Source organism: Nipponia nippon, unplaced genomic scaffold, assembly GCF_047370975.1.
Source record: "Nipponia nippon isolate SJK-2023a ecotype South Korea unplaced genomic scaffold, ASM4737097v1 scaffold_4, whole genome shotgun sequence".
Classification (NCBI taxonomy): Eukaryota; Metazoa; Chordata; class Aves; order Pelecaniformes; family Threskiornithidae; genus Nipponia; species Nipponia nippon.
Genome location: NW_028262358.1, coordinates 71,543,130 through 71,569,827, shown reverse-complemented (window position 1 = coordinate 71,569,827; position 26,698 = coordinate 71,543,130). Strand labels below are relative to the sequence as shown.

The following is a 26,698-nucleotide window of genomic DNA, read 5'->3' as shown; positions in this document are numbered from 1 at the left end:
ATAAAAGCAGGTGCACATTATTTGAACATCAATGTCTCATCAGTTTTAACTATATGCTTTCTAAATTACTTGTGAGACTAAATATGAGGTCTTGATGCCAGACTCAGAAGTTGACCATCTGTGGGCTAACAGTTGCAAACTAGTGCATTCTTTCATAAGCAAAATGCTGGCCAAGCTATTGCTTCAGTCAGCCATGGCAGCAGAGCAAAAAAAAAAAGACAATCCTTAGCATTTATGCATATTCAGAGGAGGTCACCGTGTTCACTCTGTGTCAGCTGCACATGTGCTCTGGATGAGGCACAGAGAGGGGGAACAGCAAGCAGGGGAAGTGAATGATATTACTGAGAAGGATACTTTTATTCTCTGCCAGAGTCAGTCAAAAGTGCTGTCAATAACAAGCACCATAGGAGAGTAATGACTGCAGAAGACCTCTCTCCCACAGTGAGATGCTGCAAAGTCTGAATGCCAATCAGACCCCTCCTCTTCTGGCTGTGCAGCAAAAAAATTCCCTTTGTTTCGTGCGTGTGTGGCTGATTGAAGCTATTGTTGTTTAGCCTGGCTCCCTTCTCTTTGTGGCTTGCTCAGGGAAAAGCAAGAGTTGAATTGGGGCTTTCTCTCCTCCTAGAACAGCTATGAAGGAAATCGGTCCCATTCCCAATTAAAGACTGCAGTCCCCCAGAAGACTGACTTGGCTATTGCTTTTTCTAGCATTTCAGGTTGGGAATAACAAGGAGATGGTGGATGGAAAAACTGCACAATATTTTCTGGGTCTCACCACTTTTGTTTAATGCAGGATATTTACAAGGTTTCTCTTAATTTCAGAAACTTATCAGATTTGGGGTACCAGAACTGATGATATGCTGTCATTATGGGCTTGAGGAACTGATTTAGTGCTCACAAAGAGCATAGAAATGCTCTGCTAGGGGAAGTTTGGTCTGCATAGCAGTTAGCTGGCAGACGCCATTAAAAGAAGTCAGCCTGTTGAACAATTTGATATGGGTTAAGGAAACATAGTGCTGATCAGAGCAACAGAACCTGTGGAGAAATTACATGAGTCCTTAGCTGCAAAACCACTCTCTGGTTCTGTTGTTTGTCTTGATAGAGAGCAGCAAAAGCCGATCTCTGTGTCAGGCTTGCTCCTGGACTTCAGTTACAGTGGTTTATGGTGTCACTTTTGTCAGGTGAGCAGATAGAAGGTCGTCATTTTCTATAGAGGAAGGAGGAGTTTAGTAGGTTGGAATAACCCTTTAGGTCTTAAAGGGCTGGCTGAAAGTCTGGACCAGCATTTGTAAATGTATCTAAATAGTTACAGCTATGGGTAGGACCAAGACAAACTGAAAAAAATAAATACAGTAAATGATAGAAATAAGACTGGTGCTGAGTTCCTCTTCACTGGTACCTCCATTGTAATCCTGTTCAATTCAGTAAAATCCCTTTAAGCTGGTGCTTTCCCAACACAGCGCTCTGGAGCCTCACCAACGGGCAGCAAGTCCAGGCAGCAATGCTGGGATTAGCCAAATGGGCAGTCAAACAAGTACAGATGGAGCAACTGCAGGGAGGTCCACTTAAAACCAGAGCTGAATCAGGCTGGCTGCTAGCTGGCATCTTGACGTGAAGGTTTCAGCTGGTGCTCGCTGCTCTCTTCCTCTCTAGCTCTCTAGCCAATACCTCTCAAAAGAAAACAGATGTCTTCTCCTTTGCTTTGCTGCTGTTGTGTCCCAGAAATGGTGAGAGTCTTGCCTCAGCCCCTGAGTGACAGCAGGGGTGGAGAGCAATGCAAGTGGCCTTGTCTGAAAGCAGAGGTGCACCCAGGGCAGAAGCAGGTCAAGGTGCTATTTGCTGAAGGGTGATGTATCCTTATGGCACAACCTTTGCACTGAGAGTCACCCTCCTATGAAGACAGTGTCACAAGTCTTTTCCCAGTTAGTGGTCCCCACCATGCATTGGAAGACCAGACCCGTAGCTTTGTATCAATATAGGCACACCACAGCCCTTCTCATTCCTGCTGTCTTTCCCCAGGGTGAGAGATCAGTCCTGCATCTCTCACATGCCCTTTATAGAGGCCCCCCAAAGAAGGGAAGTTCATGCTTCCTCAGAGAGGGACTAGGAACGATCTGACCCTGTCTGCTGTGGAGTCATTTAATCACTGAGACTTTCCAGTTAAGGCTGACGTTCAGATCTTGCACTCAGGCTTTTTTTTCAACTACTCGTATCGGTGGGCAAAATTTTCTTTCATTGACTTGCAAGTATTCATGCTCTTATTTTTGAGTGCTTTTACACCCCACATCAATAGCTATTTCTGAAAGCTTTGTTCTTACCCATCCTGGCCTGCAAATAAGATGTAATAACACATACAAAGCTTACCATATGTGTTTGTGAGTATCTTGGCTGAAAGAAGTAACATAAATTCTGTGTGATACCTATGGCAAATATGTTAGGAAATAGCCATTGAAATTACCATGTTAGGAGAGATGTAATCTTTCTTTTATGATTTAGATCTCTTGCATACGGATTTATGAAGTGCCAGTGGATGCCAAGCTGGCAATTATTGTATTACAGACATCAGCTTGCTTGTTTCTGTTCAGCGTCAAGTCTCTATTTTAATGGACAGGATAGAGTCCAATGGATAGTAAAGAAAGTAAGTGACCCATCAACAGTGTCCCTTTTCTCATGTTTTCTTTCTCTACAGCTTATTAATAATTTATGGCTAAGAATGCACCATGAGATCACAAAATCCAGGAAAGCATAGGCTCCTTTCCCAGAGAACTGTAATTATCACCATCAACAGGCATTACTGGAGTGATACTGCTACCCATCACTATCCAAGCTTGACTCTGCTTGGGCAGTTTGCCCACCATGGGGTAGGTTGGTGTGAGCATACAACTTCCACAGAAGGCTGATCTCCCTACTGCCTCATGATGTGTGTCAATCACTAGCCTCTTAAAGTATGTATTAAACTCTTACTCAAATAAAATACAGTGTAACAAATTCGCATAAACCACCAGGAAGAAATAAGCCAGCCTTGAAATGGGAATAAAGATGAAATAGGAAAATACAATATGGCAATATGTTCAGAGAAACAAAACAAATTAGATGGAACACAAATCACTTTTATCTGCTGTTGAGTTTAAAGGAAAGTTGATTTTTTGTGTAGCAATAAGAGACTTTGCTCCCTACACAGTAACTTGTCAGCCTGGTTGCTCCATACACAGCACCTTCTATTTTGTGTTTCAGAGTTGTAATAGTGCTAAAATCTGCCTTAATGTTTGACTTCAGTATAGGTGAGAGACTTCCATCAGTTATGAAACTCAACAGCCTCATATTCAGTATTAGCGATCTCCTGTTATTACTTAAATCTGTTATTATTTACTTGTTACACAGTAAGCTCTTTAGAGATACAGAAGAAAATCCACGTCTGCCCTCCAGGTAAACTGGGCACTCAGTCTGAGCACCGATGCTGTGGTACTGGACAGGACATCACACGGCAATCAGTGCTGGCCACTACCTCACCCAGTGGCCTTCTGCTGAGCCAGTGTCACTTCACCTGGTGTACCATCCACCCGGCAAAAGCAATTTGAATTACTGGCACCTGAAAGACTGACGTGCAGGGGCTTTTCATTGAGTGAAAAGGGAGCGGTCCCAGAGTCTGAGTGTGATCCTGCTTTTTATTTTTCTATTATCACAGAATTGTACTTAGGAAGACAAAAATGAACATGGTACAGGAATCTGTCAAGAGCATAAAGAACGTGATTTCTCTATGACTGCTTAAACTTCCCCTGTCCTTCAGTTATTATATTCTGGGATCCCATTTCATCAGTTCATCTCAATTCAGGAAGCCATTTAAGCATGTGCTTAACTTTAGTCAGGAGTTTAAGCTTCAGTAGTATTCTGGAGTGCTTAAAGTACTGTTGGCAGAAATAAGATGCATGTGCTGAGCTGCCATTTCTGTATGCTTTAATCCCACTTGTCATCTATGTTTTTTCATACGTATCTGTCCTCAGGTCAGAATATCATTCAAGCACAAGTTTATCTACCACCTCAGTTGAGGCCTGTACTCTTTCCTGTTAATTATTCCTGTTAATTATTCTGGAGGTTTCTCCTTTCCTCAGTTTTGTCATGCTTCTTTCTAACATGAAATTGTTACCTCTTCTTTCCTTTCTTAGCCCTTTTCAAACCCCTTTCTGTTTGTGTGGAGGAAATGTGTAGATGTGCTTTCACTAATTTTGACCCACTATTATTTCAAGTTGACGTCTCTAATAAGAGACAAATCACCTCACGGAGCTCAGCAGCATCAACTGTTCTCTTCATGCAGGTGTTCGGGGTGGGTGCACCAGTCTCTTTCAAGGTATTGAATTACCTGTCGGTTCTTAACCATTTGGTTCATATGACTCTTAATCAGAATGACTGTATTCTGACAAAGGCTGGGGACTGTAGTCAGAATTACAGGGTCTATAGTTGTGACTGTTGAGTTTCATTATCTAGTGGCACGATTCTGCTTCAAGGTGCTCTGATTCGACCATTGCGAGTAGTTTTACTGGTCTGTGTACCTAGAGTATCTATTTGAAGGCCTGTATTTGTTAAACATAAGCAAAGAAGCCAGGAAACACGAAGTGAGTGAAGCTGGGTGTGCTGCGCTGGGTGGGAGTGTAGCGTGGGCTGTAGCCCCTTCGCCTTCTCCCCCCCAGCTTCCCTGGCCCCCTTCCCGCAGCAGTGCCAAAAGCCGGGGCTGGAAGAGCCAGAGGTGCCAGGAGCCTCGCTGAGATCTGACAGTGTGACACCTAGTGCCTCTCCCTTGCCTGTAACACTTCCTTCCCTGCGATAGAAATAAGCTTGGTCCTAAACGGTTTGTTTTTGACAAATCTGTGTCACTGTTACCCGTCTTTGCATTGCGTTCCCTCACGCTCTATGAATCCTCAAAGAGAACGGATAACAATTCGGTGGCTGTCTCAACAGTTCTTTTCAGCAGCCGAGGACAGGGCTCTTCAGAGTCAGCTGGTTTTAAGACACAAAATTTATCTAAAGCATTCCAATCTATCCTTTCAGCCTTCTAGCCCAAGCTGTTACCCCTTTGCAACTAGCAAGAGCTGGTGAGACCCTAGAGCTTCAGCGCAAGCTGTGTGACCTTTCCGTGCTGTGTCTCTTCATCTGTAACATTGCAGTGGCCTCTAGAGGTGCCAGCCTCTGGCAGGCTATACATATGTAATGTGAGAGGTGGCCAGGGAGCCTGCCTAGAGACAATCTTGCAAAAGGTGGACGGTTGGAAATATTATTATCTCAGTTTTACAGATGGGAATTTGAGAGGATCTGAAATTGAGTGATTTGCGTAAGATTACACTGTCTGTCTCTGGCAAAGCCAGAAGAACCCTCTGGTTTTTATATATTAGATTAATATTTAATAACGTAACTAACAATATTGATCTAATATAACCAACAGTCCTGGCTACCATTTACAGTGCCACTGATTTTCCAGGATAAGCATTACTTCTACACACTGACACTCCCTTCAGCTAGCTGTTCTGCCTAGGCTGCTGAAAATCTGGTAGCTATGAGCTGTTCTCGTCTTTACTCACCTAGGCTGTCGGTGGACTTCTGGCACTGATGAGGGTACGGTATTCCATGACTGATCTGCTGGGCACTCTAGTTCCTTCAGCCTTTCAGCTTTGATTAACAGGAGTAATTAATCGTACACTGATGAGGCTTGTGGTGACAAAGCCCGCAGCAGTTAGGGGAGCAGCATGTAGATGCTGGGGAGCCAACTGTGAACAAAGAAAGAGAAGAGGAGAAAGAAGCCATGTGGACTTTTGTTCCTTTGAAGTGACCTTTCAGTTCAAGTTCTTTACATTTTCATTTCCTTTATTTTGTTCTTTTCCTTATTTGGTCTGAAAAGAGTCGGCATTCCTTGCAAAGCAATTCATATGTAAAAAGTTTTCACATTGGGATTCATCTGATAAGGTCTGCAGAGGGGACTTATTTGCACTGACAGGCTGGCAGCCAGACAACCTCTCCATTTTCTAAATGAAAGGAGAGTAGCAGCAGGACATCTCCTGCCCTCTGCCTTTCGGCGCTGGAAGAGAACCAAAATCTGGCAAACAGCAGTTTGGGGGAGCCAGCTGTTTAGAAGCCGCAGAAATGCACGGACACTGGGAATGTAACATACGGTTTGCCTTCTATGAGAACCAACACAGACGAGTGACATTTGGGTTGGTGATTTTCTGGGATGGGGGATGGGAAGCTTGACCTAGCAGATGCAATTCACTTGCCTTTTTTTTTAGCATGACAGTTCCAAATGTGAAATAATGTAAATCTATTTTTAATTCTTGGCTGTAAAAGAAAAGGCAAGCGTAAAGACTCGATCATTTTCTCCCCCATTCAGTTTTATATTCTGGCACGTAACCAATGTGGGATCACTTTCCCATTTCCTTCAAAAACACCTGCGGGGAAAGAGGATGAAGGTGCCTCAAAAGCCTGCTTCCCCCCCCAACACACCTCTGTGGTACGAGTGTCAGGTTAAGGACGCGAAGGTGAGGGACCCTCAGTCCTATGTTGGGGGTATGATCACTCCCTCCATATTTATCCACATACAACAACATACATGTGCTATGCATTTTAATCCAGGATACATGTGCAGTGATATCAGGGCAACCAAAAAAGGTAATCTCTTGATTTCTGCCTTTGCCCTGAGTTGGTCTGCCAGGCACCAGTAAAATTACTTTGTAAGGTACTACCCAGGTGCAGCACAGCATGCATCAGAGCATCTTGGGGGAGTAGGAGCAAGATTTTTGTGAATGCAGTTACAAATAAATGGTAAATTATAACAACTTGCTGTTAATCCATAGTCACACAGTCCTGCATATAGCATACTGAAAACGAGCATGCACCTTTGCTGTCATGGGCAACATCCCCTGTGTTGAATGCTTCAGCATATGGAAGCCTCTGAAGAAAGGCCCACTTCCGCCTGGATGAATTTTAAGTGTGTTTTTTAGCTGCCATTAATCTTGGTATTCCTCTTAATGATGTTAAGAGCATTGGGAAGTTACTCGGTTAAGAAATTCTTAGCTGCATTGCAAAATGTGCTGTAAGTGGAAAAAGTTGTAGCATAGAGATAATAACTGTCATGGCTGTTTGTATATGTACCTAATTAAACTTTATCTTCCAGCCATTCATGGATAAAATAGTGCTGATACTTGAAAATATGTGGCTTCTTGTTAGCTACATACTTGACTGATCAGACGCTTGTCTTCATGGCCAAGCACTCTTGAATCCCCGTCTCTCGCCACTGCCTCCTTTCCTGCCCAGCACACACGCCTGGCAGCTCTGTTCCAGCTGTTTGTGAGAGCTCACGTTCTTGAAAGATGGGGAGCAAACATTAGTGACTTAAAAATCAGATAAATTAATACAGTGCCCAGGTGTCACTTCTTGGTTGCACAAGTGGGACTGCAGACTAATAGCAGTAAAAATAATTAATACCCCTGCCCAGGCTCAGTATTTCTGCATATATTTATTCAATACAAGCTAGCACTTTAATTTTGCAGATTTGGCTAGATAAATGGCCTGTTGCCTTTCACTCAATCTTTTTTAAATATGCTGGCATGCATTTTATAGAAAGGTTTTACAATAATTACAGTAATGTTAAAATAAGTTTGTTTTCCAGAAAACACAAAGGGAAGCTGTTAACTGTCTTCTGCGTAGTTACTAGGTTATTTATCTTGAGAGGAGAAGTGAATGTCAGCCATATGCCTAAAACAATGTTGTCCTTTTCTACCGAATGAATTTACAGACCCTAATCAACTGCCTTTAGTACCCACGAACACTGGTGATGCCCACAGCATGAGCCCACCTGCCTGATGCAGGCAGCTGGTAACCAAGCAGATCACAAATGTCTCTAAGGGTTCAGGTGAACATTTTTCAGAGGGGACCCATGTGTCACGGCAAATTCGTGCTGCTAAATTGGACCATACGTGGGTGTGAATCCCAGTGGGAAAACATGACCTGGGATCTTTTCCGGTCCAACTGCCGGTTGTCTGTCTTTGTTAGGTGATAATAGACCAAACACTAGAAATATGATTGATGTCTGTGATCCAGTAAATGGTGCCTATGCACAATAGCTTTCACACCACCTCTGAAGGGAACAGAAGGTCCTTTCATTATTTGGAGAGGGAGTTTTTGGTCAAGGCAACTGGAGCAGGAAGTCTAATAACTTAAAGATCAATGTTGCCATTACTACTTTACATTCAAAAATCAGTGCTGCTGCGAGCTACAAGAAAAAAGGCAGTTGATGGCAAAAAAAAGAATATCTTTAAAGAATAAGGCCTATAGTAAATTTACCAGATCAAAAAGTGAAGTATTGCTGGATAAGCCCTTATTATCCACTGTCAAGCCCAATAGCATGTAAATGAATGTAACAGAGATGATGAACTGCTCAAACTTTGGCTAATGCTCTTAGGAGTGATAGAGTTGATGAGAATTTGAAGTACAAAAGGTTTTTTAGAGCACTGTGGTTTTTGAAAAGTATTATTAAGGGAGGCTAACACACTCATCACAATCATTTCCTTCCTTAAATATGACTCTTGTGGTTAGAGCTGACTGTGTCCCTCTAAAGAGCAGCTAAGCTATAGTGGCAGCTTGTATATAAACGACAACAGTTCATTCAGATTGCACCTTGATGCTCAGGCTGATGGTCAAGGAGGTACATTAAAGGTAAAACTATAAAGCAGGAATAGCAATATTTGGGAAGGCACTTGTTTCCTTTCTCAATCTCTGCCCTAAGCTGGAGTGCTAGACATGGAGGTGGACAAGAAACGAGAGCTCAGGGGATGCCAACGTGAGTGCTCATGAGCTGCCTCGCTTGTCTAAGGAGGAGGAATTAAACATACATATGAGAAAAGGGCATTTTTTGAGGTTTCATTAATAAAATTAGGGAAGGGGCAGGTGGAGGAGTCAACAGGAGGGGTAACTTGTGGGGCATGAAGCCAGGCAGCTCCAGCAGACAGGCAGTGGTGGGACCTGTGGGGTGGAAGAGCAGGAGACTTGCAGAGCAAACCCTTGTCAGAGTACACACTAGGCTGACAACCTGATATCAGAAGCTCCACCTATTGCAAGAAATAGCAGATAAGCTTTTCAAACTGTGGGTGAGTGAAAGGCTTTGGGTTGATGGCCTTTTCAGGCAGCCATTGCTGGAAAGCCAGGAGGGGCAGACTTCCACAGGGACAGCTGTTGCGCAAGGAGACGCTAAACCACAGCAAAGAGAAAACTGGAATATGTTCTTTCAGATATTTATAAGGCAGATGACCTGAGAAATTCACCTGGCAGGAGGTTTCATTACATGCATTTTCCCAATCAGGGTTTCTCAGACCCATGTGACAAGCAATTTTTACTTCTTAGACCATAAGCCTGGGAATTGGGGCTCCCCCCTGCTCATTTTCCTCATGTCCAGATAGGCCTCAAGAAAAGCATGATTCCAAAAAAGGAATAGTTAGATAGGAAAGCTTGCTTTCACCTAAAATGGTGAAGTTATAGTGTGGTTCAGCTGAAGCTATCAAAATGTAGTGGTATTAATATGCTGTGGCATTTAAAATGTAGTTCTTCAAGTCTCCCTGTATAATTAACACTCCAGTCACCTTTCAGATCACAGGCACTATCCTTCATCTCCTTTCACTCCCATCTAAATAAAGTTTGTGTGTGAAACCCCAGGTTTCCAGGTTTTCATGCTACAGCATGAAACAGCGATTAAGGGAAAAGGAAAACCCTCTATCTTTGACTGAAGTAGAAATTTAAAGAATAAAAATACTGAAGGCATGCTGGGTTAGCATTTGGGTACTCCCATGGTTATGGGAGTTACTCCCTGAGCTTTCTCTCACGAGCTTTTTCCCCTTGATGCTTCCAGCTCCAGTCCCAGCTGCAACTCCTAAGTCTTGCAGTTTCTTTTTCAGCTTACATTTTCTCTTCTACAGACAAGGGAGAGGCAGGCTTGCAATGGAAGGGATATTGTGCAGTCCTGTATCTTGCTCTTTAAGCACCTACCAGTATTTTGCAGTGGGGTGAGTGTAAACACATGTATCTGTAAAGTAGCTCTTAAAATGACGTACCAAAATCCTAATTTTTATGTTGAGTTTGTTGCTTGGGCTGAGTGTATCTTTCTCTGGCTTTCAAGAGCAGCAGCACTGGTGAGGCGGGTCGGGGTGACAGAGTCAGCCCGAGCCTTTGTGGTGCTGCCGGTGCTAAGGATATTGCGAGCAGCTGAGTCATTTGACCCCTGCTGGATGGAAAACTTTATGTTTTTAATTGATTTTTGGAAAAGGCCCTGGATTGTTGTGAAGTGTCAGAGGAGAGAGGATCAGCTGCATGGCAATGAGGGGAGGAAAGAGGGATACAGGAGGGAGCGGCAGCTGGAAGAGCCCCAGAGGAGTAAAGGGTATGGAGTATGGTCTGTCGCTGTACTCCTCTGCTTCTTCTGGCCTACACCGACACATGTTACAGGAATGAGTGTTGTTGCAGGAGAACAGAAATGGACCAGATGTGAAGACACCCTCAGCTTTATGTGTGTGAAGAGCTCCTTCACCAGCAGCATGCTTGTGCTAACCCATACATGCGTGCACGTGTGTGCACACCCGCATGCTCCTCCCTGTCTCCCAGCTGCAGCTACTCAGGTGAGCACTGGCCAAGAGAAGAGACAGCTCTGTTATAGCTAGTCTTGAGAGGAAAAGACAAAAGCATAAACTAAACTATTCAATAGTTTATCAATATTCAATAAATCCAATAGCCGAGAGTTAGAATTACAGAAATACTGAAATTGAAACAAGTTGTGCTTGTTTTCTTTGGGTGAGTCATTGTGCCTGTATTGCTCTGTGTGTGTACATGTATAGCGTGTAGAGGATCAAACCAGTAATCACATCGTGTGGGGCGTAATCCATAGTTGCTGTTAATACCAACTAGTGCTCAGCAGAATTCCTGCTATCTTCTGTTGGAGGACAAAGCAATCCCATCTGAAATTATTTTAGAGGGGACTAGGAGGAAAATAAGTATTTGCGTGAAACCGTGTGCATATACGGTGTGCACCAGCCCAGGAGGTACTCATTGCGTTTAGTCCCTTGAACGAGAAGCTCAGTGGCTGCTTTCCCCTTTCAGAAGAGAGGGGAGATTTTGCTTTTCTTGCGGAAGCTGGACACAGCTGGCCCTGCTCTTTTCTCTTGGGGGCAGGTAAATCTGCCGGGTTTGTGAGTGTGACCATAACACCATGTCCTAGCTCCTGACACAGAAGGTAAAATGTCTGGCTCCGGGCTGGTGCCACCTGCCCAACAGTCAAATGGCGGCGTGGTGGAAGGTGCCAGCCTGAATTGCTTCAGGCTGACCACAAAGGCAGGCATGTGAGTGTAGGATACGTTCATATTTGTATCTAGCAAAATAGGTCGGAAAAGGAAAGGTAAAGCTGCAGTGGGCATGCAGGGAAAAGAGTACAAAGGGGGGAGAGTAGTATGTGAGGTGAACAGGAAAAAGAGAGAGGGAGAGAGCATAATTATTTTGGGGGATATTTTGCATTTGAACACTGGAATTTTCCAGAATGCAAATCAAACCAACACTTGGAAACATCTGCATGTGTGTTTCCAGCTCACAAAATACTCTGATTGCAAGAGCTGTTAAAGGCCTGTTGGTATCAAACCCTCTTTCAAAGGAGGGTCCTTTCCAACATTTAGTCTTAATTCTTTACCTAACAGTATACTTGCAATACATACAGATATCTATGACATCACAGAGTAAGATGATAAAAAATAATGTTGTGAATGATATCCTTCCTGCCCGGGTGAAGCCATCCACCTTAGCTCTTTTCTCTGACAGAGGACTGCACACTGTAAGGCAGAAGGTTTGAAGCAAAGCTGGGAACGTAAAGCCACATCTCAGAATATACTCTGTACATCGTGGCTAATGATTAGTTGCAATGTTATTTTATTTCATTTTAGTTTATTTTGATACCTCTCAAGGAAAGCTTATCTTCTTTTCAATGTCAAAGTGTCTCTATTTATTCTATGATTTTAAAAAAAAAGTGATCATGCATTAAAAAGAAGTATTTCAACTATTATATTGATGGTTTATATATCACTAGTATCAGACCATGAGTCCATCAGTCCACATTGCTGATCCTGACGTGCTATGAAATTATTAAAAACTATATAAATAATAAACCCATGAAAAATTCATTAACTAAAAATCAAAACAAAACCTCAAACCTGTAAAACGATAAATGAGAATTCTAATGCAAACATTTTTACATTTTCTCCTCACTGGAGATACTATTCAATTTTCATAAAAATTTTTTTCTGAGGAAATGTTATTGCTTTTTGACTGATGAAATTGATGAAGAAGTCTGAGTCCCAGGAAGAATTTTTCAGCCTTCCCTATTTGCAAATTATGTAAACTGGTAATCAATTATAAACGCAATCATTTATTTTGAAGAAGGAATTTTTTAGAGGAGACATGTAAGACAGATCACAGCAGACCTGAATACTTATTATGGATCTTACACATTTAAGAAAGTCAAAATTTGGCAGTAGATGAGCCTGTGTAGGTCAATATCTCGACTAAACTAGTGTACAAGAGAATACTCGCATATGGTATCGTTTGTGTGGCATGTAAATTCCGGGGCATAAATCCGAGTGGGTATGGCTGTGACATACATGTTTATGTACAGCTTGCTCACCTGTTAGGGTATACTTTCCTGGACCAATATATTGGATGATTTTGCTTGTTTGTTTGTTTAAAGCTATTTTTCCAGGATGGTATCTGCAATGGGTGTGTTGGATACAAATGTAAAGGTGAGATATGTAGTCACATAATACCATGACCCTAATGTAGATGAACTATACTGACCCATTCTATCCAAAGTAACATCATCTCCTAAAGGAGGATTTGTGTATTTTTATGCCCAAATATGCATTCCTCTTCAGCAACATTAAATAGAGCAAGGCGTAAGGGAAGACCAAAAAATAGAAAGAGAGATTGTCAGGAGAGCTCTGTAGTCTTTTGCTGTCACAACATGATGGTTTCCATTTTTTTAACTAAAAATGGCTTGTTAGTTATTCCTATCTAGAAAACAGAGCCAAATCTATATGCCTAAAACCAAACCAAATTGTTATTAACCCCATAAACAGGCCTAAATCATCCCATTGCAGTTGTCTTCTAGCTCACTTAGAAGTAGCAAAGATCTTTTATGCAAATGCTGAATATCGCCAGGCTGAAATTACTGAAGATACATGCGTGTTATTGCATACGCATGGAAGATGGTAAAGAGCATAACAATAAATTGATCCATTCCATAAGACCATGGAAAGGCTGTCTGTGGTTTTCCATTAAAATCTTGAGAGCAACAGAGAGAAATGGAGAGCAAGAAAACAAAATAAAAAGAAGGGCTTTTTGAACTCCTACTAGTGCACTTGTGGCTGTAGTCGGCTACAATACTTGCTTGGGGACTGATAGAGATCTCACGATCAGCCTATAAATCACAGTGGCTCACAGATCTCTACAGGGTGTTTCAGCTTCTTGCATAAGCCTCATGTCACCACTAGCAAAGCAGATAAGCACCCTTTCCTATTCAGGTACTGCATGTATGGTTTTAACAGGGGAATGCATACGTCCAAGCAGCATCATTAGGTCCAAATGCGACCTTCATTCTCTTTCTCTTCCTTTGCCATCTATCTCTCTGGCATGCTGCATTTTATGCCATCAAATATTAATTGCCTCTTGGGAGTTTCTCACTAGAAGAGCTCAGCCTGGTGCTTGCAACTAGAAACCCACAACTGTGTGAATATCCCAAAGGATCTCATTCACTTGGGCTGCCCTGCATAAATTTCACCTGAAACCTGTGCTTACGTTGCATACCTTGTCTTACCGTCGGTGGTAAAGTTGGCTGAAAGGGCTGAGCCTTCACAGCAGGAATACATTTCACAATTTATAGATCTGCTGTAGAGGATGTAAGCTGAAACACCCAGTGCTGCTTCCACATCACAGAGAGCCCTGACTCTGCTGTTGTGCACTTCATGGACCCATTGCCACGCTGGACAGAGCAGGTGTAACTTATCCTCGCCCAGGCTGCAGTCACTGGGCACAAGGCTGCAGAAAATCAAGGTCATAATTTTTTAAAATTATGAATATGTGTCAAAGAATGGGAACAGTAATGGGATGTTGAGTGGTGCCTTCATTCTTGTTTGATGGGTTTACAGAACCCTTGGCTTTCCTTTCTATAGTTCAGGGATCAGTGGCCGCTACTGCCTCCTTTTCCTATCAAGTTCACGTGCAGGTTCATCACCTGTGAATTGTCTTCCATAAAAAACTTCAATCTAGTTTTTCTTTACAACAAGGAGGTTATCTTGATGCTAGATGCCACCCAGTGTTTTATGGGAATTATTATATTAACTGCATTTCCCGAAAGCTTATTATTCTACTTCTCTCACAGTCTGGGGTTGTTTTACTGTTGCTGGCAAACAAGATTTCATGCTTATCCATCATGGTCTTTATGATGAAATTTGAGTCTTCCACACTGAAACTGTGCTAACATCTCTTCCCTGAGAGGGTCAGACAGCCTGCTCAGGCTTTCTGACTGCCTGATCTTGTGTAATATACCTTCATTCTGCCTGTGCTGATGAGTTTTCTGAGAGAGATGGAACTGGTAATGTGACCCCTACTTTTGGGATGGTTTCCTCTTCTTGAAGCATTGTGCTGATGCATTGCGTGCCTCAGTACCACACTTTCATATATAAAATACCAAAAAGGCGCTCTCCATGCTTCGCAGCCCTCAGTGCTCTGTCGCTTGTATCGGCAGCTTGTGCTAGGACGGTGCATTGAGTCTCTTTTTCATGTGCTGAACAGTTGTTGCATGACTGAACTGTCCCTGGGTTTCAGCTGTGGAACAGGGGGAAGGGAGAAAAACGATGACTCTTTCACAACTGGATTGATGAAATTGTCAAAGAATGTCAGTAGTGTCTGAGTCAGATGTGCATGCTTGTAAGCATAGGGAGATGTGCTCCTGAACAAAATGATAGATGGCAAGATGGTAAAGGTTTTGTTGGTGTAACTAACCAGCTGGATGTGTAAGGGGACATCCTGTAGTTGTGATACCTGGTCATAATTCACGCATTAACGGTCAGATACCTCATCAGTTGATGGATATTCTGCTTGGATGTTAATTGCACATGATGCAAGCTCCTCTTACTCTAACCCTGCAGTTTCACATTATAGAACTTAATGTTGCAGTTATGAGACAGAATATCTTCCTAACACATTAATATTTTCTCTCCTAAAAAAGGACTCAGGCATATATCTAATTAGGTGTTATTTCTCAATGTTGTGGAAAGGCTACTGTGTCAATTACTGTTAAAGCACAGGCAACATGGTAAGATAAATGCCAGTGAGGTATTTAGCAATTTGCTTATAAATCAGGATTCACGTAAGGGAAACTCTTTTCTATAATAAGGTTGCTCATTGTGAGGTGAGTATCACTGCTTTTTTATTGCTGGAGATTTTTTGAGCTTTGTGGCAATCAGCTGGGATCAAGAGAGGAGCAGTCACTCCTCACAGCTGCTGTGTCAAGTTTGCGTACCTCTCAGCAGTGGTTTCTGATGCACGTTCTCTTGAATTCTTGGTGGGGACGAGTTGAAAACGTTTAAGTGCGCTTTGCTGAACATGATATGGTGCAGTACCACACGTTACAGCAGCATTTACAGAAAGTGACTGAGAGTTTCAGAGATGACAAGCAGCGAGTGCTGATTATTTCAGGAGGGATCTTAATACACCATTGCGATGTACTTGCATTTACCCTGAAGCCAAATGGGGGTATTGGCCGCTTATTCTAGCGGCTGCCTCCCCTACTGGTCTCTTCCTGCCCTCCCACGACTCCCAGCTCTCCTGGGACTGGACCCCAATGGGCCCAAAACCACCATTCTGGGAAGCACCTACTTATGTGCTGGCTCCAGATTCTGCCCCTAGCACCAGCTCTTCCTAAAACCACACTTGGCTTTTCCAAGATGCACAGTTCAGTTTCATACTGGATGAATTACTGGGGTTTCTCTGTTACGGTAGTATAGCAAGTAGCAAGTATAATACTAGTCTTTCATTGATTAAGCAGCAGCACAGTGGCATTAGCTCTCCTGCATACCTGAGGATCTAAACTGCAACACTTTTTTCTATATATTCAATGAGATCCTGGATTTCTCTATCATACTTTTGTTGGCTATCACCTTCTGCCATGACAAGATAATACATGTTATATTCAGTTAATTACTTTTTTGATACTTTAAGCATGTGCGCAATCTCCAATCAGCAGCAGCACTATGTGCTTAATTCAGGTTATAATAACACTGACTGAATATCTCTTAGCTTGTACATATCACTGCAGGTAATTTTTGCCAGACTTTTGCTGGACTGCAGACCTCCAGCTTGCTAGCATAGCATCTAACTGCTTATCAGTTTCACTCTCATTCTCCTCATTATTTCAGTTGCACAGCTACAATAATTAGATTCTGTATTTTTCAGACTTCATAGACTAGCTTAAGACTACACTAGGCAGGGACACAAAATCTCCTTTGTCTGTAGATATTGGTTATCACTTTGTATGCCAGTCATTATTTTGCTCAAAAACAAGACCAGGTGAGCTTCAGTCCCTGCTACAAAGCTGCTTTGACCGATTTACTGAAGTTAAGCTGATACACACTGAGCATTTAATTAATGTTTAATGTTCTATCTAGAGCAAAACAATGTCTGAACTGTATTGCATCAGCTTGCACAGCTCTCCACCTTTCTGGGTATGACTGTACTTATGTGCTAGTTCTCACAACTGTGCATGTGAAAGCTGGCAAAAAATACACGAAAATATACTACTCTGACTATACACGTGCTAAAGGTGCTTCATAAACCTGTAAGTTGTCTTGCTACAGAGTTTGAATCATGGAAAATTTGTGTTTTTCTTGTCAGAAATGCTACAGACCTGACTCCATTGCAAAGTTTTTCTAGCCCAGTTCTGCCAGCTCAGGAGGAAAGAAATGTATGCCCGGTGACTACCCAGGATGGAGGGCTGCTCTCCATTATTCCTGTTATCTCCCAGATTGCTTGCTCCTTTATGTCGCTATATGGATGTATAATGCTGATTTGTTTATCTGGTTATTTGATACTAATATTGATAAATTTCCAAATGTCCCTTCAAGACCCCATTGTTTTAGGTACAGAACAGATACAACAAAATATCACCTGCTTCAAACAACTCGTCATCTAAAAAAATATCTGGCCTGATTTCTAATCTTAATGGTCTTTCTGGGTAACTCATTCAGGATTATGTGTTAACGAATAGACAGTTTCTTCACCAGAATTGCCTATAAATGTCTAGTTGACATGGTAGCTATGTGATGCCTTATGCCAATTAATTAGCATGGTTCAGTGATGTTTTATGCTTTTAGCAATGTACTTCAGTAGTCATGCTGCAAAGGATACAAACAGTGGGTTTTTTAAGTACTTTTGATCATTGTAGACACAACATTGAGATTTCTGGTGTGTATGACTCCTGAAAGTATCATAGGATAGAACAGAATAGAATAGAACAGAATAGACTATTTCAGTTGGAAGGGACCTACAATAATCATCTAGTCCAACTGCCTGACCAATTCAGGGCTGACCAAAAGTCAAAGCATGTTATTAAGGGCATTGTCCAAGTGATTCTCAAACACTGACAGGCTTGGGGCATCGATCACCTCTCTAGGAAGCCTGTTCCAGTGTTTGACAGCACTCTTGGTAAAGAAATGCTTCCTGACGTCCAGTCTAAACCTCCCCTGGCACAGCTTTGAACCATTCATACGTGTCCTATCACTGGATACCAGGGAGAAGAGCTCAGCACCTCCCTTTCTGCTTCCCCTCCTCAGGAAGCTGTAGAGAGCAATGAGGTTGCCCCTCAACCTCCCCTTCTCCAAACTATACAAGCCCAAAGGCCTTAGCTGCCTCTCACAGGACATGCCTTCCAGCCTTGTCACCAGCTTTGTTCCTCTCCTCCGGATGCATTCAAGGATCTTCACATCCTTAAATTGTGGGGCCCAGAACTGCACATGGTACGCAAGGTGAGGCCACACCAATGCTGAATACAGCGGGATAATCACCTCTTTTGACCAGCTGGTTATACTGTGTTTGATGCACCCCAGGGTGGGGTTTGCCCTCTTGGCTGCCAGGGCACACTGCTGGCTGATACTGAGCCTGCTGTCAACCAGCACCCCCAGATCCCTTTCTGCAGGGCTGCTCTCCAGCCACTCCTCTCTCTATCCCTATTTGCCTCCCCCCTATTTGCCTATCATGAAATAGTCAAATTATTGAATGCACCAGCTCTGGGTGTTATTAGAAGCCATTGTGTTTCACATATTTCTATGTGCTCATGCCTGCATTTTCTCTGTTCTTAACTGGGTTTACTCATGCCTTTTGGAATTCGTGCCATGCATAAAACAAGGTGCTCATGCTGTGGCCAACAATGAAGGAGCAACAATGGGTTGGTGTGTTTTGCATACTTCTCTTGAGCTTCTGCTGCTGGTCACCTTGGAGACAAGAAGTGTCCTGGACCGGCCCCACAATTGCTTTAACCAAGTGCCAGCTCCTACATTTTCTGCCTCATATGTAATTAGTGGCATTTCTTAAATAATCTGTGGCTGTTCTGATGTGAGGCTTTTACTATAACCCATAATGGCGAGACATTCCTAAAGCTTCTATATTCCTCCAGGGATAATATTTAATATTTAATTTGGAAGTTTAGCAAACCTTATTCCAGTTCACCAACAGTGGTGTGAGGAAAGTCCCAGAAGGGGAAAAACTCTGCTAGCTTTTCCCATGGCTGCTACTGCAAACAGATTCTCCAAGAGGACTGAGTGCATGTTTGCAGCCTTTTAACACAGAAGAATACTGAAATACCTCTAGAGATCACTGAGCATCTGTAAAGTCATATTTGTCTTGAGCCATACAGCCCTAATGTATTCTGAACTCTTCAGCTCTCCCTTTGGCCCAGGGCAATGATGTGAAATAGTGCTGGGTATTAGGATTTTGTATATTTTCGGTTAACACTATAGACTTCAGATGAAGTTTTAATTCTGCCAGCAGTGCTTCTTTAACATCAGCTTCCCATCTTATTCTACTTTAAAATGCCCCAATGCAATTGCTAACCTAAGAAGAATTGTCATAGTATTGGAGTGCATATGTTCCCATAGTGCTTATACCACAAAAGACAACGCTCCCATTTTCAGTTATTCACCAATAGCCTTTTTCCTCTTAATAGTACTGTCCTCTTACTAGTCATCAGCAGATGGATTTCCTTCTTAATAGGTATCTTTAGGCTTTGTGTAAAAAACAGGTTCTCTTAGAGATTCATGTCTCAGGGTTGAATGAGGTGGTACCTAAGAAGATGCAGAGTCCAAACTCTGGTGTCTAGTAAGTAGCAAGTTTACCTCTGAGCCTATACTTAGTGGCAGCGATGTTACGTTTTCTCTCTTCTGCTCAGTTACCTGTTCACATTAAACCTGGAGGAACTAATATCTTTACACTCTACTTGTGTCAGATTAGATTTAAATTGGATCAGTGTGTTCAAACATTATTGATGGGGAACAGAGAAAGATACGCTCTCCTTGACTTCCTTGTTCTCTTCTTATTGTCTTCTAAAGACAAGGGTAGAAATTCAATTTCAGTTGGATCTGCTTGATCTATGGGTGGTTAGCAATAATGACAATTTGCATTGTGTCTTTTTTTTTACTATCTCGGGCAAATCTCGTGCTTTGGGGAATAAATTTTATAGGAATCACAAATAATAAGTAGATAATTCATTATTCATATCTGTCTGCTGGGGGAAAAAATGTCACAGAGTGGGTAGGTGGCTGGGACCAACTTTTTGTAATGAGTTGATGAAAGGAAAAAAAAAAAAAAGAAAGCTTGTGCACCCTAACTGATTCCTCTGCCTTAAACAATAAACATTATTTCTTTTAAGATTATTTGACTTTAAGTAAGTCTTGCGAATAAGATTAACATGCCCAAGATTATCCAGGAGGATAAACTATTCATGCAAATTACACATTTATAAATGATATACAGAGAGAGAGAAAGATTTCTTTAATTTCACTAACACTCTGGTAAATTTGAAAATGGGATTTTTTTTCTTCTGAAAACCTTTCTTTGCAGTGCTGTAAGTAGCTTCACACTAGATAAAATAGGATAAACAAGGAGAAAAGGGCCTGACTGCAGAGCTTAGAGAGTAAAGTAATAGGATCGTTTTGAAGTAGTTCTCTGCGAGACCGAGCCATATTTAACCCCGAAAGCTGGCAGACTATAGTGTTAGCTCAGAGGTAACTTAAATCTGAGAGTACTGTAGATCAGAAATCAATTTTGAAAATTTCATGCGTAAAGACTTAAGGACATAATCAAATCTCAGGTTTGAAGGAGGGCTCCGGCTTCTCAGTGTGCTCGTGTTCCTCTGCATTACAGAGGTGCAAATGCTTCTCCCAGGGCACAGTCTGCCATTTCAGGAAAGGTGCTTAGCTAAGTTGAGGCTGGGAGATAAAAAAACTTAAATGAAAAATTTGTGTGCTAGAAACATCGCAGTGTTTTTTATCTTGACGTTTTAAAGGGCTGGGAGTTCAGAGGTCTGTTTTTTGAAACAGTGCACCATTCAGAGCTTTCTTCAGGTCTTACATGGTTCTTGACGTGGGCTGTTTCTTGCAGTAACGCATGGTAGTAACTTACAGCATTGTGTCTGCCACCAAGGGAAAAACTGTATGTAACCTCGTGGGCAGGCAGGTAGAGAGAAACTGAGGCATCTGCAAAATCGCCAACTACTTTATTGTTGCGGTTTTAGTTGTAATTTACTCTTAAAAGTAAATTGTATGACCAGTAATCTCATGAAATAAGACAACATCTGAAGATTATCAGATCTAACCACAGAGCTTAGGCTGGATCAAAATCAAGGCACCAGAAATTAATCCTTTTATGTTTTATGAAAATGGATGTTCAAATTCTAGATCTGACTTCAGCTATTATGATTTACATTCAGGGCCGAACCAAACTGATTTGCAAAATCTCTAAAAGAAAAAAGCAAGTCTAAATACTTCAGATGAGCTTATAATTTAGTAACTGGAAAGCTATGTTATGTCATATTAATAGCCTAAGCATATTATAGAAAAGAAGAGGATCAAAATGACAAAAGTAGCAGAAAGGGCACAAACCTTACCATCAGTTTGTGTTACTCCTGTGATAATCCGGAGATCAAAGGTTATATGAAGTACCTTTTTCTAAAATGCCAGCCAAATAAATGTTAGTATGATAGGTAGGTGTTCAAACACTACGGAGTTCAAACAGAAAATGAAAATAAATAGAACCCCTTCAAAACTGAAAAATCCTGTTGATTGTGACTGGTAAGTAAGATTTACTTCCTAAGAAGGTGAAAACGTAGCCAAACGTTGCCATGACATAGCTCACCCCTGGCGAGGCGTGTGCGCCAGCTCCTGTCCTGCGACTGCATTCCACCTCCGCAGCACCACCATCGCAGGTTTGCTTCAACACACGCGGCAGTCTCATTGTACGCTGCATATTCGCAGCAAGGGCGGTGGTGATGGCTGCTGGGTTTGCTCAATGATCGCTGTCGCCCTGTGACGAATAGGATGCATGCACAATTCAGCCTGTGTCAGAGAAGGGGGTAGATGTTCCCTGCCTGGGTCCCCTACTACTTGCTACTCACCTCCCACAGAACTAACATTAATTTGGTCACAGACTGCTCAGGGGACCGTCCGAAAATTGATCTGAAAACCCCAGATCTTTGTTTCCAGGCAGTTCTTTGCCCCGGCTCGCTGTGCAGTCCCGCAAGCACCAGTGCTGGCACGGGGCAAGCGGCAGGAACGTGTGGCTGGCAGCTGGAGGGCACGGGAGCTGCTTGCAGCAGGGGCTGTTACACCAGCAGCATGTCTGTGGGTTACGCAGTTTTCCCACCGTGGGAGAGGAAGCAGAAAGGAGCTCTGGATAAGATCAGGTTGGATAAGATCAGACGTTCTGAGGAGGCAAAAGGAGCTGAGGTTATCCAGTCTCCCAAAAGACTTACTGAAAACGTGGTATAGGACAAAAGCAGTGCAGCCTATAAGCAGTCATCCATAGGATGAGCAGAGTATATTCAGGTGTTTTGTGAAGCCAGACTGGAGGAGCATTCCTGTAAGAGAGCATTTTCTCTATGGCGTAAATAATTAAGCAGTGGTGGTGTTTTGCCTTTAGGCAACAGTATTACCATAAAGTAGTCATCAGTAATACAAATAGATATGAGGAAATAAGAAACCATTCTGGGTCAAGGATTTGAAGTCACACAGAAGAGAAACAGCTCTTTCAGGCTTTGTGGAGAGCTGAAAGCCTTCTACAACAGCCTTTAAGTCCCCTGAACCAGCAACTTGGCCAAGCAGGAGACAAGCAAGGTTTTATTGTGCAGGCACGGGAGCCTCTTGGCGTAGTAATACAGAGCAGAGCTGTGTTACCCCTACAGGGTATTACCCCATTTGACTGCCTCCTTCCTCTGGTCCTGCAGCAGGGCTGGATGACTACAAAGTCTGTAGAAAAGCAACGTCATTACTGGTGAAGTTCTGTATCCACAAGACTCGCTATAATGGGCAAAAATGGAAAAGAAACAATTATCCCGTAAATTGTGCTTTGTAATTGAGATTCTTTTTCAAAGAAAGTGATAATAAGTAAATTCTCATCTAACCTTCATACTCTGTGAGGCTTTTGCTTCTTTACCATGTAGCACTTGACTCTGACGCTCCTGTCAGAGGCAGGGGAGGACCAGCGTGCCCGGCAGCCCTCCCTCGCCACGCCGCCTTCCCCCTTGCAAGTCTCCTGCACGCATTTAGATCTCTTCTGCTGAGCTCTGTAAAGCAGAAGTAGAGCACAGCTCCTTTGATGATCTTGATCTAAATAGCAAGTTGTCATCTGAATTAAAAGGGAGAGACTGCAGCAGATGAAAGACAAGCAATATGCTTATTTTCTGGTCTAGCAGTGCTGTTATTCTACCTGTGTCCCAAGCCCATACACAAATAATTGGGAATTTGCTGTCTTAATGGCTGTTGTTTTTTTTTTGTTGTACCTCTGTGGCTGTGCGGGTGAATGTGAAAAGGTTTTTGCACATGTATATATATATTTTTGGTAGACACTGCACAGCTAAAGCCTCTTTTAATTTTCTCTCTAATTTATTTTTAATTTTGTAACCCCTCAGGGGTAAATCCTTATTATATGATGTAAAATCATCTCTTCTACAAAGCAGCTTATTTGTTGATTTTTAGTTTGAGCCAGCAGAGGCAAAGCTGTAGCTTTTTTCCAAACACTAAGAGCTCCTCTGTATATATAACTGTCAAGTGTGTGTCTCACTGTAAAATTAGTAAAAAAATGTAAAACCTAAACCTGTCCTTCTAGAAAGGGCAAAAAGGAGGTTTGTATTTCTGTGTTAACAGTATGTTAGACTTCTGAATCCAAAAACATTCTTAATATGCAATTTGCTTTTAAATCTACATTACATTTGGATTAGACTGACTATGAAGGTTTACATTTTCAAAAGCTCGAGTGCTGACAGAAGTTAGGGATTTGTTTTTTGAACGGGGATCTCCATAAAAAGATGGCACTGTCTGAAGATGGCATTACTCTGTGCACTCACATAAATGCATGTTCACCAACATCGATGTGTGCTTTTGGCTCTTTGGAAATGTTGCCTTTAAGCTAATGGGCACACTTTACGGTTTAGTATTTGTTTATATGACTGGCTGGAAGACTTAGTCACTGTCCTATAGAGATAATAACAAAAACACACGATCTGACATAATCTCTCTTCCTTTTACATTCAGTGGGGGAGATGTTTATTTTCAAACCACTGTTTATCTCATCCTAAAGAATTCATCTGGAATATGTTAGGTGAAAAATGCTTTAAAAAAGCCTTACCAGCTACTTCAGGTGTAGGCGTCTGCATTCGATCCTTCTGGCCTACAACACTTACAACTCAAAAGACCTGAATAATTAGTTTGCTTTGAGTTGTCATCAAGGGAAATGAAAAACCCCAGATTGTTTCGTTTTGTTTTGTTTTTAATTAAGTGTGATATTTTTCCCCCACTTTGTTGTTATGCAAAGGTGATGTTTATTACTGTTCAGGACTTTTGAATGAAGCTCTTGATTCCCTCTGCTTCTCCTTTTAGTCATCCCAAGTTAAGTCAAGGCTTCCCACTTATCTCCCTAACTCCCATCTCACTTCTCCTTGTTGTCTCTGAATTCCCTGAGGATGCCATCTGTGATTGCTGTCCAGAGGTCCTGTCCTGCTGGCAGCCCACGCCTTCTCCAGGCTGTCTTCCACTGTTGCCTTCTACTGGGTCACTCTTGCAAAAGTGTGACATTTGAATATGGTGGCTTTATTTCAGCCCCGTCTCAAAACCGGGACTCCACCTGCCTCTTCCTTGATTTGTCCATAGCATTGGACTGACACTCACTGCAGATGATAATCTTCTTTCTCCTGCCCTTCTCTGCAGAAAATCTCCCACTTCAGGAGCGATTCGTTCTCTTCTGTGAATTGTGATGACAACGCCAAAAAATAGAGAGCAGTAAAAAAATAACAGTCTCCAGATAAACAATGTTAAACATGCATTGCTTTTTGCTCAGATATACCCTCAAATGGGGTCCCTCAGTTTTGCTAATGCTTGTAGATCTGCACAACTGATATGTTAATGATAAATGATAATAATAATGTGGGCAGAGGGATGCAGGTCAGAAGCCAGACCTTTCTTACACACTAAGTAACAGGAGATGCAGCAAGTGAGTGGAAGCGAAGACTAAGTAGGTTCCACAGAGAAAGATGCAGCTCCTGCACAAGATTCTTTTTCCAGGAACAAACTCGCTATTTTATTTTTGTCATGCTGAACGCTTGTACATCTCTCTGCTTTCCACTAGGCAAGACAAAGACACTTGCTGTGAAGCTAAACCAATGTTCATCAGAGCTGCACGGTGCCTGCATAAATTCATTTCGGCATTGCTTTTTGCTCTGCAGAGCCTTCTCAGCTGAACCTGATCTTTTGCAGTTTGGAATATCTGTGTATCAAAGATAAAATAGCACTTGCCAAATATTTTTCTTACTTCTGTTGTTAGCCCAGAAAGGATTGAGAAAACAAAAGAGAGAACTGTGTGTGTCAGTTAAAATTACAGATTTAACTTCCATCTCCGGAAACTCTGACTTTACCTGTTAGCCAGAAGTCATGACCCTTTTAAAGTTTATTTGGCCACATCTGAACAGTATAGTGATCTGCGGTTGGAAATTGAAGCTGGAGAAAGCAAGCACTGGCAAACCAAAAGTGCCAAAAGATTCCTTGAGATCTGTCCATAGTCCTTGCTCAGGCAGCCTAATGCCAGTGCCAGTTCTTGAACCTGCTTCTTTCTGTATTTTAAGTACCACCAAGGTCTAACAGTCACAAACTGCAGTGACTCTGAGAGGTTTATACTGTCTTATAGTTTGATGTCTTTGATTTTTAAACTTTCTGTTTACAATTAACAAGAAAAATTGCTCTGAAGTGTTAACCATGCCTTTCCATTGCATTGACGTTTATCAGCTGGTGTTTTAAAGGTATTATCTGGGCAGCACAAGAATTAGAGATACAGTTTCAGTACCTGGAAAGGATCTATCTGTGTGTTTTACACTGATTTTAGTAGGAATTAGGACATCTAGTCTCAAATGCTTTTTTGAAAATACCTCCCTAAATGTATCAAAAAATAAAATCCTACAATATGCCTCTTTCTTCATGCTCAAATCATCATAACAGATACATAAATGTCATCATAATTCGTGTCCGCAGTGCACTGTTCCTCTACCCCGGTACAAATAAAGGATGGGAATTTCTTTTTAGTGAGTTCTCCTGCGAGTTGGTGGTAACAGGAAAGTGTGGTATGGTTGAATGTACTGACTCATTCTTATTTAAGGTCTTAAATAATTAGCCTACTCACCACCTTGTTTCTGTTATTTCTCTGCTGCTTACTGAGAGAAAGAGAAGGGAGCGAAGGAAGGAAAGGAAGGAAGGCTTTTTAGCATTTACAGTTTTGCACTCAGTGTCATTACCACTGTAACAAATAATTAGGTTGTTGCCTAATAACATCCCACTGGAAGTGTGTGTGTGCGAGCATCTGTTAATGAACAAACGTCAAATGATTCAGATGCTTGGTTCAGGTAAATACCCATTGAGGTCACTCAGTGGGGCCAAGATTTGATGTCTAAGATCTGGAATCAACTTCTGAAGTAATTACCTGTTTTTCTGTGATTGCGTCTTATGAGATCTGAGACAGTCCAGTGCTATAGAGAGCCTACCACTTCTGATGGTACGGCAGCACATCTCTCACTGGTTCTGTTTGAACCAGAGAGCGAACACACTTGTGATGATGGAAAATGATGAGGAACAATTGGGAAGCCTGAACAAGTTTTGGTGGCAATTGACAATAATGTTCCTTTTCTTCTGTATTTTCCACCACACATTTTGATGATCACAGGCACTTAAAAAGGCTGCAGCAACACGAACAAATCTCAGAATAGTGGGGGGGGGTTTTTTAAACTTTCAAGACAGTTCAAATTCTATTTATGGTACTTTGGCAGTACAGGTCAACCCTACTTAGATCCTTGTTTAGGCTACAGACTCTTAAAGACCTCCAGTTGTAC

The 26,698-nt window shown here is 42.1% G+C and overlaps 1 protein-coding gene across 4 annotated transcripts in view; it reads left to right on the top strand.

Annotated features, from left to right (window-relative positions):
• The window catches only part of SLC35F1 (solute carrier family 35 member F1), a 251,455-nt gene that overhangs the window by 171,936 nt on the left and 52,821 nt on the right, over nt 1–26,698 (top strand). The gene's annotated exons all lie outside the window — the stretch shown is intronic.